At 43.6% G+C, this 11,212-nt stretch overlaps 1 non-coding gene across 1 annotated transcript; it reads right to left on the minus strand.

Moving 5' to 3' along the window:
* Nucleotides 1–3,818: 3,818 nt before the first annotated feature.
* Nucleotides 3,819–3,939, minus strand: LOC136872852 (U5 spliceosomal RNA). The gene has a single exon (XR_010860011.2). It is a non-coding gene; the product is annotated as a U5 spliceosomal RNA (small nuclear RNA).
* Between the last annotated feature and the right edge of the window lie 7,273 nt (nt 3,940–11,212).

The raw sequence follows: 11,212 nt of genomic DNA on the forward strand, positions 1-11,212 counted from the left end.
CTGGGAAACGACAGGAATGACTGATTCAGGTTGAGAGGAGTCGGGAGCGGGACGGGATTTACATTTGTAAGAGAAGGTAGGATGAGGTTGGGAACACGTAATACACTTAGGAATCGCCTTATTAGAATAACTATTAGTCGAATGTTCCTGACTACAAATTGCACATACCTGTGGGTGCTGACAGGGCTGGCCAGGAGGATGGTCGTAACGCTGGCACTGGGTACAACGAATGCGTTGCGGCGGCGCGGCACGGGAGGGCTCGATGCGATGACGACGACCATAGATGACGACGCCATCCCGTAGGAGGGCGTCTAAGGTAGCGATGTCAGCAGCTAAGATGCGGACGAGGCTGGTGGGTCCGCGGTCGTTCTTGATGCGTATCACCTCGTGCACCAAGTGGCCCCCAAGCTGGAGTTGGGAAAAGATCTCATCATCCGTCCAGTCACGATCGACGCCATAAGCCACAACGGAATGGAGTGGTGGCCGGCGGGCAGGTGGTGCAGTACGGCGAGGTGGTGCCTGTTGCGTCATGTTAGTGGCCCTGACGCGACTGCCGAAGTGGGCCAGCCCAATAGTCTCGGTGAGATGGTGGTAGAAAGGCTTGTTAGTCTTGATATGAAAATCCCCTTCACGGGTACGTTGAATCTCAATGTCAAAGTCTAGATGCTGCGGGGTGAAGGTCTTGAGAAGCTGGTAAATGGAGCGGGTGTTGGCCTTATCAGGATCAATGTGCTGCAGTTTCACGATGTAAAACGTAGGTGGTGGAATGTGAATGTGATGCTCAAAGCTACGCTGACGAATATTTGGAGCAAGAGCCGGGTTCTTCGCCGCGTGAGAATAACTGCGGACGTTGGGAGGCCGATAATGATCCGGAGGCGATGGCAGGGGCTGTGGTGAAGTAGAGCGAGGTGCCATGGCACCGTCCGCCGATGAAGCCAAGCGTGTGATGCCAGAGACTTGAGTACCGGCCGAACTGGAAGCAGTGTAAGTAGAACCAGAAGAGTTAGAAGCCACAGTTGTTCCACAGATCTTTTTCCGGTCTCCCAGAGGTCCAGGAGAAAGACGAGCTTGTTTAATTTGCTCAGACTCCATCTCTGGCGACGGAGGCGGTAGCGAGGCTGAAGCCATCGAAAAGTCTGGAAGAGTCCTGGTGGAGAAAGAAATACTCCAATGTTCTCGAAGATATGACGAAGCTTCCACTGGATTATACTCGAAGGTTCTAGAAAAGACCAAAGAAACACGTGAATCCATCCACTAAGCGACAATCTATAGGGAGTATGGTGCGCCAAGCTAATTTTCCTTAAGAACAGTATGATAACGCTGTTTGCATGCGAGAGATTACAATCCAATGCAGCACTCCACCTCACTGTTACTTTGAACCGCCAACGATATGTATTTCGTTTTCCTGGTCTCCATAGAAGACACCGTTGTTGCTCTTCCTTGTAGCTATTCCATTTTCACTAAACACGGTATTACGTAAAAACCACGATGTTTATTTATTTCTCTTTCCTTTGGGAGGAAGACAACAACAAAAACGAGCCACTCGGGAATCGAACTCTGCACGGAAACACACACACACACACACACACCCAGCGCGAACGCACTGTCGACTACCAACAATTACCCGCCCGAGATACCTACAATATTATTGGCGTATTCGCAGGAGTCAACCCAATCGTAAACTGTTCCTTCCTTACCCTGGCGGCTAAGACTGGGGCGAGGAACCTCGCCGCGCGTCCTCATAGTTTCCCCTGCTCCACCAACAGATTGCGCAAAATGGCCTGTCTGCGCCACGCCGTCAAATGAGCCCACATCGCCTAAACTATGCAACTCTTCAAAGAGACTCCTCCCTTCCCAGGCGGCCGGAGCGCACTCCTCCTCTGTCCTCGGCCGTCAAACTGTCAACACTGCGACCTTGTAACTACCACTAGCGCCTCCAGAACCCTCTTCTCTCACTAGCAAGAATCAGGTTCATCCCGCCAAATTCACTTCACTTCCGGGGAGGCTCTCGCTTCCTCTACTGGTCTTTGCTTCATAATGTTTCTTTTGCAGTACGGTCGTGATCAGCCCACTATAAAACAAAACAAATGTAAGTTTAATATTCTTTATTCTATCGTCGTTTCCTACCCATAAAAGTATGTTTCTATTCTCTCTGCAATGTTAACCAATATTTGTGCGTGTACGTTAATAATAATTGTACCGGGCGGTACACCTCTACACCGTTTATTTAAAAGTTGCGCCAGTTGAAACTCCTCTTCTGGAGGAAGGTTGAACTTTATCTACTCTATTAATTCTCTACTTTCTCAGAAGATGTCACCACGTGGAAAATTTTGAGTTTTTGAACTGTGTCACTTTTGAGGTGTTTTTGTTTCGCTTGAAGTAAGAAGTGTGAACTTTCTCTTCTAGAGTACACTACTGAAGATCAACAATAGCGCACCCTAGTGCGGAGTCAAAGAACTATTTTGTTGGAGAAAATTTTATTTCAAAAGTTTGTTTCTTGTTAAATTTCTTTCTGTTATTGCTTAAGTTGGCTGTATACCCCTCTTTTCCCCCTTGTTTTAGATTTATCCAATCCCGAATTTCTTTTAGTAATTTCTGACCAATCTGGTGTATCTTCCCCCAACTTGTATCTGTTGCGGGGTCCTATCCAATAAAAACATTGTGGGCGGGTGTTTTCATTCCCCTAACGCCTAGAAACTTCCGCGAGAGTATATAAACTGCTGATTTTAGGGTCTCCGGGCCACTTCTGTTCCATCTTTCAGTGTATTAAGTACATAGCAGGAGGCGGGAAGCGCCTCTTTCCTCGGCGGCGGTCAACAATAAGGTAATGGCCGATTAATAAAATTTTTCTTTTCTTGCTCAGCAGTTTAACTTTCGGGGCGGGTTCTAAGCGTTCAACCATGTAACCTTTTCCTAAAATGTAAAAACAACTGGTATCTATTCTATTTTAAAACGACATATCGGGATAGAGAGTGCTTAACCCTCTCGAGCTCCCACTCACATCGTCTTGAGGTGAACTTATTCTCTCAATCAATTCTTCCGTAATGTAATGTAAATTGCTATTAAGTCACCTCTGTAGTATGGGATTAGCCCTTGTAATAACGGCCTAGTGCCAAAGTAGGTTTTAAAATCAAAGTGTATTAGGAGTGCAAGTTCGCCTCCTCTCAAATTGTTTTAGAGGTCATTCAATTAACCTGCTTTTCATTTAATAGACCTCAGTAGATTGGGTATTTTACCCCTGTGTTTATGTCCGTTGAGGACAACTTGAAGGTGGAGTTTGGTGTGGCCTAGGAGAGGCTTAAATTAAAGAGTGTGTGGCTCTTTTGGAAACGGAGTGTTGTATGCCTCGAGGAGGCTTTACTGTGTAATTTGGAGCAAGTGCTCCAGGGTTTGATTGGGGTCTTCTGCCCCTTTGTTAAAATTTGTATATCGGAAAGTTGGGCTAGTTGCTCAAAAATTGTGAACTCAGGGCTCGAAGCCCAAACTCTGTAATCCCTGTAATTGTACATTTCAAATTGTGTTTCGGCTACTAAGTACCTGTTCTTTGTTATTACTTAATATTGAAAAGGAAATATAACCTTGTTAACTTTTACATTAACTTTGATTCCGTAGTTTGAGACCCATTCACGCCCGCACCTTCTTACACCTCTACCTACCACCAAAACTCGGTAACAATAATAATAATAATATTTAAAAGAAAGCCCTTTTGCTCCTGGACAGAGCTTTTCCGCTACTGTTCTTAGTTCCTGTCATGGCAGGGGCTGTAATTATTGTATCGTCTGCACTACTGCTAGTTTTTGTTTCTTTACTATCTTAGGTCCGCCTTAACGGCTGGACCAAACAAAAAATTGTTCAAAAGACTCATCAAAATGTTCCCCTCCACGGAAATCTTTAGTAAAAGGCGAAAGATTTATTCGTTTTGAAGGGAAACCAGAGCTATGGTGCGCCTATCCTATCCTATAGTAGGTTATGTTCATTCTTTCCCCTGAAGGGGGAAAGCGGGCCATCAGCTCAACAATGGAGCTCTTCAGCCATCGAATGAAAATAATACAAGAGAACAAAAGGTAGAATGGCATGTATCGTACATGCCCGAAAGGAGAGACAATGAGTGAAAGTGGCGCAGAGGTACCAACACAACAAGTCGGGCCACGGGGGGACCCGCAAAGCCGCCCGCACAGACCAACCCCCACAAAGACCCAAAGGAAAGGAAAGTAGAGATTTATTTGTAGGTACATATCTCGGGCGCGCATGTCGAAAGGCTCTACGTAGACAGACAAGTACATATTAAATGGTACAGAGACAAGTTACATAGAGAGACAGGGGTATTAAGCACATTCAGAGACAAAGGTATTCAGAGATGTTGAGCAGAAACAGGTAGAGTAGAAGGGAAGAAGGGATAATCAGATGGACACGGGTAATTTAGAAGGAAATAATAGAGACTAGTCGTAAGGTTGGTAACGGTGTTGGCAAGTAGATGGAACAATTCGAGAATGGTAAGAGGCGGGAGTCTGAAAGTGGAGACAGGTGGAGAAATCAGCTGCGGCGGTGGGGTTGGTGGTGGGTTTGAACGAGAGCGAAAAGGGGGGAAGAGGGGGGAGAACGGGCAACGCGAGGTGAGGATCGGGAAGGCTCCACACGATAAGTGCGATTGTGAAGTCGGACTCCGTTGGCGAGCAGACGGGTAACGTCGTCTTCGGTGGGAAGCTGAAGGCGCACCATGTACGTCGGACCGGTATTGTTGAAGATACGGAAAACACGGCGTGCCGGAACCCCTGCTAGGATGAGATCGTTTAAGACGTCTTGTTCAGAAATCGCCGGGTCGACGCCACGAAGAACACAGCTGGAGACTGGAGGTAATCGGGTGGTCGTGGTAGCGCCAGATGCTCCGTGGGAGGCTGGCTGAGCAGTAGCGGCGGTATCCAATGAATCAGCAAGGGGTACTTGGGGATTGGGGGGGGGGGGGTCGTAGTTAGGGAGGGTGTGGTGGTAGACATGATGGGAGAAGGATGACTGAACGTAAGAGTGGCGGAAGAAGATGAGCGGAGAAGCTGAAGAGAGGTTGTGACTGTAGTGGACGTAGTAGTAGTGAGAGTAGGCGAAGACCGATAGACAGAGGAGATATCGGTGGTAGTAGATGAAGGGAGACAGGAGGTCGGAAAACTGGCAGAGAGGGCAGGATCTGAGGCCACTTGGTGAAAAAGGTAGTCTGGAACGGGAAGAATTTTGTACTGAGCGTGAAAGAGAGGGATAGTGCCTTTAGTGATGAATTCTGGTCCAAGCCCAGAGTATGGAAAGAGGACCAAAACGTCGGGCGAAGTTTGCCCAGAGGAGGCATCTTGGAGACGGAGAACACAGCTGGTCGCAATGCTGTTGTTGCGAAGTGAGAGCCGGATGTCCTGAGATGAGTGAGCAGTGTCCACATTCTTGAGGAGACCGGAGGACATGTTGGAGGGAGGCGACAACCAACGAGGCGTCTGCCCATTAAATTATGCTTGGGCCGGCTGAGTCAGCGAATAGAGTGATGAGAAGAGCACCACCCAGCCGAAAAAGTATGTGGACAGAGGATGTCGTGGTGCGCCCAGCTAATTGTCCTTAAGAACAGTATGATAACGCTGTTTGCATGCGAGAGATTACAATCCAATGCAGCACTCCACCTCACTATTACTTTGAACCGCCAGCGATATGTACTTCGTTTTCCTGGTCTCAATAAAAGACACCGTTGTTGCTCTTCCTTGTAGCTATTCCATTTTCACTAAACACGGTATTACGTAAAAACCACGATGTTTATTTATTTCTCTTTCCTTTCGGAGGAAGACAACAACAAAAACGGGCAACTCGGGAACCGAACTCTGCACGGAAACACACACACACACACACACCCCCAGCGCGAACGCACTGTCGACTACCAACAATTACCCGCCCGAGATACCTACAATATTATTGGCGTATTCGCAGGGGTCAACCCAATCGTAACCTGTTCCTTCCTTACCCTGGCGGCTAAGACTGCGGCGAGGAACCTCGCCGCGCTTCCTCCTAGTTTCCCCTGCTCCACCAACAGATTGCGCAAAATGGCCTGTCTGCGCCACGCCGTCAAATGAGCCCACATCGCCTAAACTGTGCAACTCTTCAAAGAGACACCTTCCTTCCCAGGCGGCCGGAGCGCACTCCTCCTCTGTCCTCGGCCGCCAAACTGTCAACACTGCGACCTTGTAACTACGACTAGCGCCTTCAGAACCCTCTTCTCTCACTAGCAGAATCAGGTTCATCCCGCCAAATTCACTTCACTTCCGGGGAGGCTCTCGCTTCCTCTACTAGTCTTCGCTTCAAAATGTTTCTTTTGCAGTACGGTCGTGATCAGCCCACTATAAAACAAAACAAATGTAAGTTTAATATTCTTTATTCCATCGTTGTTTCCTACCCATAAAAGTATGTTTCTATTCTCTCTGCAATGTTAACCAATATTTGTGCGTGTACGTTAATAATAATAATAATAATAATAATAATAATAATATTTGTTACGGAGTTATCCGTGGTAGTTAGAGGTGAAAGAAGGTGCTGGGATGAATAGGTCTCAATCTACGAAATTAAAGTTAATTTAAAATTTAACAAGGTTATATTTTCTTTTCAAGGTCAATAAACAACAAATATAACAGGTACAAAGTAACCTAGCAACCAATCAAGAATGTACCATTACGGTAGTTACAGGATTTACGCTCTGAGACCCAGACACACAGTTCTTGAGCAATTAGCCCAACTTTACTCGAATATACAAGATTCAACACAAGGGGGATAAAACTCCTATCATGCCCGGGGGCACTTACTCCCAATTACACAGTAAAGCCTCCTCGAGGCACACAGAAACCTTTTTTGAAAGAGCAACCCGCTTTCAAAGTTCCAGCCTATCATAGGCCACACCAAACTCAACTTTCAAGCTGACCTCCAAACACATGAAAACAGGGGTAAAAATACCCAACCTACTGAGGCCTATTAAGTAAAGAAACAGGTTAATTACATGGCCTCCAAAATACCAACTTGAGAGGAGGCGTCCTTGCACTCCTAATACATTTCTTTAAAAACCTATTTGGCACTAGGCCGCTTATGCAAGGGCTAATCCCATACTAAAGAAGTGACTTATATCAGAAAATGATTTACATTACATTAGAAGGGAAGAAACGGTTGTGAAAATAAGTTCACCTCAAAGCAATATGAGTGGGAGCTCGAGAGGTTTAAGCACTTTCTATCCCCATATGTAGTTACAGAGGCAGAATTTAAATCAAGAATCTTTTACATTTTAGAGGAAAGTTACATGGCAGAAGGTTTCGAACCCACCCCGAGGGTTAAACTGCTGAGCTGGCAAGAAAATAAATTATAAGACGGCCAATACCTGGTGGTTGAACTGCTGCCCGAAGAAAGAGGCGCTTCCCGCACCCTGCTACATAATTTACACACTGATAGATGTTACTGAAGTGGCGCAGAGACCCGAAAATCAGCAGTTTATATACCCTCGCGGAACATTCGAGACCTTTCAGGAATGATAACACCCGCCCACAATCATTTTATTGGACGACCAAAAGATTACATGTCAGAAGTGAAGAAGAAAACCAGGATTGGTGGAAAATTAATTACAAAAATTACTCATTGGTCGAATTCAAAACTGGCGGAAGGTGAAGGGTTATACAGCCAACCTAAACAATGACTGAAAGAAATTTAACAAAGAACAAACTTATGAACACAAAATTTTTCCAAAAATACAATTCTTTCACTTCGCACTAGGGTGCATAATTGTAGTCCTTCAGTAGTGCCATCTAGAAGAGAATGTTCACACTTCTTACTACAGGCAAAACAAAAATACATCGAAAACGACACCGTTCAGAACACTTCAAAATTTACAAGTAGGGACATCTTCTGAGAAACTAGAGAATTATGGTCTGCAAAGGACACGAACTGCGTCTCATAATATGGAAGGCCAATGGGATTCATGAGAAATAATGAGATAAAGAATGCATGCTGAATTATGATGTATTGGTGCAGGCTGATTGTATGCCTGACAAGATAGAAGTATTGTGCAGATGTGTGTGCCTGCCTAGTGTCTTCTGAGTATATATTGTGATCAGAATGGACAGTGTTAATTCCAGACTATTGAGTCTGATGTTGTTAAATGGCCCAAGCATGCTAAGAAGGAATGAATATACGTGAGTTTCCGTGTAGTCGATGAAAGGCGTTATCTCATGGCAAGATGATTTCTGGCCTGTGTTTATCTGTAGGTGTGAAGGAGACAGTATTTCCTTGTGGCAGCCTCGGGAGACAAAATCCAATCTTTAGCATAGTGGAGTTCAACATTTCTTTTCAGCTCGTAATCTACCCGGAAGTATATGACGGATGACCGCGCTGTTGAGCGCTCAAATGCAGTAGAAGGAGGCAATGTTGCCCATTGCTTTCTTCATGATATCAAGGGTTATTTATATGTTTTTCTCTTACAGGATGATATTTTACATTGTTATTTGTGATTGTATACCTTGTCTCGTTGTTTTAAAAGGGAATAGCCCGAGTGCTGAAGTATTGATGGTTTATCAAGTTCTATCTAGATCTTTTGCAGTGAATCGGGTTTCACATTAGAATCTGTGTAGCATTTAAGACTTTACTCGATATCCGATGTACACAGATGTGTTTAGTTTGATTATTTGAATTGTTGTAAATACAGTATAGGATATGCCCCTAGTATTTCGCATAACTTACATAGCGTCCATTGCGTATTAATTATTATTCTTTTCGTCGTAACTTTTTTTATAATGTAACTTTTATTTAATTGTAATTTCGGCGACTCTCGGGATTAACTTAACTTTGGAAACAGTATCGTTGGCATGCGATAGTGTGAAACTCCATACGGAAATACCACATGTCAGTGTTTGCGTAAACTGGTTGCCATAAAATATAAACATTGGACTATAAGAAGAAACTCAGTATGATGTATTTTGTGTTCTTCATTGAACTTGATTTTGATGTCAAATTTGTTATTATCATTCAAGTAACGTTCTAATTTCGACTTATTTCTAATATTTTGAGTTCATTTTTTTACAAATTATTTTTTTTGATTTACTTGCTTTCTCGTGAAATGATCGGGGATATTTATCAATACATACATCTTACCCACTTATGATTGTTTCTCATTCGTGTTATACCTCCATTTCCTGTTATTGATTGATATTTAGAGTAGAACTTCGACTTTTTATCCTGACCCAGCCGACAACCAACCCACACTCTGCCCAACCCTGAGTTAGTCGGATATTCTTACATGAATGGAGGCATAGTCCTAGAGGGTACTTACCCCTGGGTACGGTACAACACCGCATCCTAAGGGACCCACCCACCCACCCTCAATATAAAAGCCAAAAAAACACACACCTCCCCGAAAAAAGATGCACGACACTCGTACGCCAATACTTCCTAAACACACACTTCAAATTACAAAAGTCTCTTTCTCAAAGTGCCACACACCACTTCCTCACGAATTCCTACTTTCATAAGTTTCATTACGTTAAGTATTTAAGCACTAATATCTGCCAGATTTTCTTCGTACATTTATTCACATTCCTAAATCTTCACACATATGCAGCCTGGGCCTTCGGAAAAGCGACCAACGGACTACATAAGAACACCAGAAGTAACGTATTATTTCAAAAGCACAATACGCCATTGCCATATTGTTATTAAAACAGATCAAAGTGAAATCTAACAGAACAACCGCAGTCTTGATATGATTCACGAGCAAGTTTCGGCAAGGTATGAGAATAACTTTTTTTGGAGGATTAGCAGGAACCTCAAAGATGTCCGCGCAACAGGTGCAATAAACCTTACGATAAGCCGCTGTCAACAATACATCGGTTGGTTTTATCGAGACTAAACACCTTTCTGTTTTAAAAAAGTGCCAAACAAGGGATGCAGCAGAACAGTGCTAAGACGACTGTGCAAAAACACAGATCGGCAAGAAGGGAAGAAAAAAACACAACTCGTGTAGTCAAAAATCAGAAAGAATACAATGAAACGGATGTTTTTCTTAATAGCAGTTAGTAAAGACGAAGAGGTCGTACAAGGAAAGACATTCCCCTAGTAAGGTAAAGGTGGCACAAACCGCAGCAGTGATGAGGAGATAATTGACAGGTGGTGTTAGAAAAATAATACTCCACTGAATGGAAGTGTAAGTGTTGAGAACGATAAGATAGTAATTGCAGAAAATGAGGAGAGGCTGGGAAGTGAATTGCAAATGCCACAGCTACCACAGATTCGATGGGTACGAAAAATACCCAATCGGTTCACATGCTAATCAATGAGGGCCAAGACATCCTACCAGGTGGCACTACACTTTGTGGTAGCGTTTAAAAGAAAACAATTCGGACAACCTCCAAAATCCTAGTAATATTTATGTTCTGCACTGATGGCCTTCCCTCGTTGTGATTTGAATCATGTTCACTTTCGTTACCATTCAAGGTAGGAAGCCTACAACACATCTTAAAGCAGGTTTGTACAAGTTAATCCAGTAATCCTTTTCTATGGAGTGCTACGTAGCAATATCGGATGTCTCTAGACCAAAATTTAAGTTTGTGACATAGTGGTGCTAAGGATTGCACAACGTACGCACTAAAATGCAAGATGGCTGGTGAGACTGAAAGACATATGGTAAAGGATGCATTGCTGAGAGTTTCAGATGTAAAGACTTTCAATAGCACTTCTAAAAACACACCGATTAAATCTGTGCATTTACTTGTGGAAAAATACTTTAATCTATAGATCAACGGCGAAGAGATATGTTGCGAGTTTTGTAAACTCTTTGAGATTTGTTTTTTGGAAAAACCGTTGATTGTATTGCATTACATTTTATTGCAAGATGATGATTATCCCTGTTGATTTAATGGGCCGAACATCCAGATCGCCGCCCTTTTCCAATTTCTTTTTACTCTCACTGTCGTTATTACTTTACCAAGTATAATACTAGAAAGAATTACAAAAATATACGTAACTTAATCCTCTCAGATCAACATCCGAAAATGATGGATTCAATTAGACGTATGAACGTTTTCTAGACACATTGCTGACAATAAAAGAGAAGTTTTGCCGCAATTTGAAGGGGCTAATGGTGTGGCTGGTAGTATACTTCACAATGAATTCTTAACTTATAGAGGACAGTTCGGGTTTCGGAAATGTTATTGAATTGATG

Source organism: Anabrus simplex, chromosome 4, assembly GCF_040414725.1.
Source record: "Anabrus simplex isolate iqAnaSimp1 chromosome 4, ASM4041472v1, whole genome shotgun sequence".
NCBI classification, from domain to species: Eukaryota; Metazoa; Arthropoda; class Insecta; order Orthoptera; family Tettigoniidae; genus Anabrus; species Anabrus simplex.